General features: G+C 47.8%; 1 pseudogene; it reads right to left on the reverse strand.

Moving 5' to 3' along the window:
- Positions 1-1,540: 1,540 nt before the first annotated feature.
- LOC101664410 lies at positions 1,541-2,649 on the reverse strand (annotated as a pseudogene).
- Positions 2,650-5,166: the final 2,517 nt, after the last annotated feature.

Here is a 5,166-nt window from a genome sequence, read left to right on the forward strand (position 1 = left end):
ATGCCATAATTTCCACAGGCTGCTGTCTAAAGGTGGTCATAATCCCAGGCTCTCAGAGAGCCTCCAAGAACTAGCCACAAGATATCATACCAGAGTTCTCTCTGCTATTCACCCCACTGCTCTTGCATTCTTGGGATTTGCATCTTCCCTCACCAGCCAGCAATGGAGTGACTACACCTGTCATTCCCTTTCCCCTCACGCCAGATCCACACCTGCCAGTGTGGGTAATGACAGATAATTAGTCACTGATTTGCAGCAATTGAAGATCCCATGGGATATTTACCTGTGGCATAGCTGTGCAGGAGAGCCAGTAGGGACACAGGAGTGCAGACAGGGAAAATTCAGATCCAGTCAGTCCCCAAACCACTCAGCTAATCTGGTCTGTCTTCCCTGGGGGACAGCACAGCACAGCTCTGATACCAGGGCACCCCACAAGTCCATTATAAAAAGAATTTTTTTTTTCATTCTTCTTTCTTTTTTTAATGAATTAAAAACTAAATTATAAAATAATGTTAATAGCAAGAACACTCAATAAGGGGGGAGGGAAGCAAGAAAATCATAAAAAGAAAAAATTTTTTAAACATTCCCATTACAAAACCCCAAGGTGCACATGGCAACAAATCCCCCTCACCCTACCCACAACTGACTTTATAAACGATTATAACTTGAAATATAAATATAATTGTTCATCCTTCTTTTAAAGAAATATTTATTCCAGGGCTGTCACTCAGTTACAGCCCTGAAAAAGTGTCAGAATACTCAAAATGATGGCTAAAACCAATGACCTCTAACGTTCCATTCCTGGGCAGAGGAGTGGCATCCTGAGGAAAATGAGCGCAGGAATCTCTGACAACTGAAAAACTAGGATTCAAACCTCTCTCAACTGCCTCATAAAGGTCACAGGTGATTCCATACAAACCCTATCCCAGAGAATCCCAGGCTCCTCTTGGCCAAAGGAAGAGCAGACATGGGGGTTGGGAGCAATCACTTCTACTTACAGCCCCATTGGAGTTAGGTCTTGAGTCTCCCAGCCTGTTAGGTGAGGTGCAACATTAAAATGAGGGTATAAACTGGTTGGATATTTTTTTTTCCCACCTAATTCCTTAAAACAGACCCCTCTATTTTGTATTTGTCTTTTCCTTGGTTTCAAAAGTCCCACCTTTGCCCCCTACTATCAGATGGCCTTACAAAAGCACTGACAGCAGGAAGGGGGTGGGGGTGGGGGCGCTAATACTCCTAAACACAGAAAAAAATAATCATTATGGGACATTCAGAAATGGCTTGGGCTGGCAAGCTCTATGTAGGGTCAGCTGGGGAGAACTGATCTAATTTTGGAAACTGGCCCTCCTCAGCAATGCTGAGAGGAGGAGGAGGAGACTCCGGCTGACTTAAGTGCATCAAAAACTGAAATTCTCTTTCATTTCTTTCCATCCTTCCCTCCCTCCCTTCCTCTCCTTGCCCCTCTCTGAATCCCCAGAGCTGGCTGGCCAAGCAGGTAAGGTTAACTGTTAAGGCAATAAGACAAGGTCAGAGGGCCCACCTGAGTCCGAATGGCCCAGGCCAAACCAGGCACACACTGGAGGAGAGGGCGAGCCTGAGGGTAGGGGTTGAGGGAAGGACATCGGAGTCGAAGGTGGGGTACTGGCTTGGTCACATGCTGGAAGAATGGGTGACCCAGCGCTGCCTTTGCTAAAATGCGCTTGTTCGGGTCGTAGTGCAGCATTTGCGATAGCAAGCTTCATCCATCTTCATCCAGGGGTGGCTAAAATCTTTCCGGGCCCACTTGGGGAAACTCGCCTTATAATCAGGTATAGAAGTAACTCCTGGCCAAACTGTTTCATCTGGGGTCCCCAGAGTTCGGAAGATCCAGAAGAGTTGGTCGATCTCAGAATCCCCAGGGAAAAGGGCCCGGCAGGTCACGGGGTGTGGGGTAGACACTTCGGTCATTCCCCCCTCCTTGTGATGCAGCCACTTCTAGATAGGAGCACAGCGGGCACAGACTGTGTCTGCCATTTCTTGTGTTCCCCACAGCACCCACCATAGCGCTGGGTACACACTAGATGCATCTCTGCAAAGATACAGCCCAGGCTCCAGATGTCCACAGCCGTGGAGTAGTATTTGCATCCCAGAAGGATTTCAGATGCACGGTACCACAGGGTCACCACCTCGTGAGTGTAAGTCCGAACAGGGACTCCAAAGGCTCTGGCTAGTCCGAAATCCGCGAGCTTGATGGCCCCCTCCGCAATGAAGTAGATTCTGGGGCTTGAGGTCTCGGTGCAAAACCCGATAAGAATGGCAAAAGGCTAAGCCCTGGAGCAGCTGGAACAGATAGCTCTTGATAAGGGGAAGAGGTATGCCAGTGAGGGCCGAGGCATCCATGAATTTCTTAAGATCCTGGTGCAGAAACTCGAAAACCAGGTAGAGTTTGTTTTCCGTGTGGATGACATTGAGCAGCTTGACAATATTAGGATGGTTCAGCTCCTTAAGCAGAGAGATCTCTTGGATAGCAGTACTGGGGACACCCTCTGTCTCAGTGTCCAAGAGGATTTTCTTCAGTGCCACCACTTCTCCCGTCTGCTTGTTTTGGGCTTTGTACACTACTCCATACGTGCCCTCGCTGATCTTTTCCACCTTTTGGAAGTTCTCCATGAAGCGCTAGCGAGTGCTAGCCCTGGGCCCTGGGGCCTGGGGCGGGAGCCTGAGAGCCGCACAGAAAGCAGACTGCGGTTCTGGGGGACAGTGGGGGCAGGGACTCCGCCAGGCACCACGGCCCCAGGTCGGGATGGAATGCAGTGTACTGGCTCTTGTCAATTTGCTCAACTCGAAACAATGTTGCCTGCCGTCTCCCCCAGCTCTCAACCACCACCAGACGCCCCGCCCCTCGTTCCGCGTTTCAAGAAATAATTTTTTTTTAATGCTTGAAATTCCAGGCTGTGTTCCTTTGCATAATTTTGAAGGGAAGCCACCAGAAACCTGATCCTGGTCTAGCATAATATGAACATAGCAAGACAGGCAGAACTCTAATCCTCAGAGCACAGACTAGGATTTTAATATTTAAAACAAAACAAACAAACAAACCAAGAAAAGTCAGGAGCTGAAAGACACTGCCCAAACCAAAACCTGGCCCAACCCGTTTGGCGCTCCATAGACTGCAAATTGTGGCCAGACAGTCCAGACCAGACGTATACCCACACCTCAGGCCTGCCCCAACCCAATCCAGTGGCATACTTACAGTCTCTGGCCTCAGCACAGCCACTGAGGTCCCCCACCACCTACAGCCACTGAGTCAACACAGCACTTCGCTTACACAGCAGTCAGACCCAAAACCTTAGCAGGTCTTAGGTAGTCCCTGAAAGCACTTTTATGAGTCACACAGAGAAAGAGCTCAGGGCCCCTCAGTATCCCAGGAACATGGTGCCTAGTTCTTCCAAAACGACACACAGACAGCAACATACCTCAACACCGTCAACAAGAAAACAAGAAAAACAAAACGCAACAGGGGGAGAAATCCTAAACCTAACAATGCTCATAAAAGAAACAGACAGTGATATCTGCAACAAAAAGAAATCTTCAGAATGCTGCTTGGAGTAATACAGGATTTGAGGGAAACAATGCAGTATAAGACACAGTGATAGAGGGGATGAAGTCCATGCACTACAGGGAAATACAAGAACTAATAGATGAGGTAACAGACACAAAACACAAGGGGAGTGGGGCACTAATTCACCCAGGGGGAGGGTATTGTTTATGTCTCCATAGAAATGGCAGTGTGAGTGTCACAGTTTACTAAACCTTGAGGGCAAAGTAACCACATGGAACAACTCATGAACAGAGAGGTCTACAGGGCCATTCCCAATCAAAGCCAAACTGACACCTTGCCGCCCCCCCTCTTCCATTTCCCCCTAGAAGTATGTGCTACAGAGGACAACGCTAAGCCTACAGGTTGAGGAGAGTGGCCAGCCCGCCATGCCCATACAGAAGTAAACCAAGAGGGAAAAAGAGAGAGGGAGGGATTAGACTCCATACTGGCACACCAAATCCTGCGGATGATGCCCCTGCATGGAGCTTCTAAGGCACAGAGAGGGCTATAGGGTTGACAGCAGCTTGAGACATGATGTCCCCTCACTGAAACATACTGCGAATGAGGCCAATACTGGGGACACACAGCAGGGATTGATTCAGGTCTGACCATGCCCACAATGGGGTGAACCAGGAAGGGAACAGAACAGATCAGCAATGGGAGCAAAGCAAAGCCACAAAACCCTTGAAGAGCCCCCAAAATAGACTTCAGGCTAGGAGGGGCAGTTCTCGGAACCCCTCTGGACTAGTAGGGAGATAGTCATAAAGGTCAGCAGACAGACCTGAAATTTTATATGCTATTTTAGGGGGGTTTTGCTAGGTCCCCTCCCCCCTTTTTTGTTTTCTCTTTCTATTCAATCTTTTGTTTTCTTTTTGCTTTGTCTCTGTTATTGTTTTGCCTACCAATATAAGATAGGTATGGGAAGAAAGCCCAAGGAGAAAGCAATCGACCGACATTTCTGGAGGGACTTGGGGGGAGGAGGCGGGGGGGAGGAACAAACGAAGGAGTGGTGAACAAACGATGCTATAGACAGGGGAACAACTAGGGAATTAAAAGCAAAACAAGGAGGACATAGACATCCTGGTGGTATTGGAGCAACAGCAATCTAGCTGAGAGGAATTACTAAGAGAAGAAGGGCAAGCATGATGGTGGGAAAGGAGGAAGGTAAAAAGAAAACAGGAAAGCTCTAGGAAGCAAAGCTATAAACAGGTGTGCACTTATGTAAATATATTCATTCATAAAAATAGAGGTATTGGCCTATGTACATATATATTTATATAGCAATACATCAAAGAGGTGGATGGACTTTGGGCCTCTGCTCAAGCCCTCCCTCAACTCAAGAACACTTTGTTCTAACAACCTGACATTCTGTGATGCTCACCCTCCCAGCACAATAGCTGAAGACAAAATGGGTGCATAAGCAAACGTGGTGAAGAAAGCTGATGGTGCCCAGCTATAAAAAGATAAAGCATCTGGGGTCTTAAAGGACTGAAGTTAAACAAGCAGCCATCTAGCAAAGAAGCAACAAACCCACATGAAAGAAGCACACCAGTCGGTGAGATCATAAGGTGTTGCCACAATCAGGT

This window comes from Echinops telfairi, unplaced genomic scaffold (assembly GCF_000313985.2).
Source record: "Echinops telfairi isolate 266 unplaced genomic scaffold, ASM31398v2 ScPeMD7_32;HRSCAF=126, whole genome shotgun sequence".
Lineage (NCBI taxonomy): Eukaryota > Metazoa > Chordata > Mammalia > Afrosoricida > Tenrecidae > Echinops > Echinops telfairi.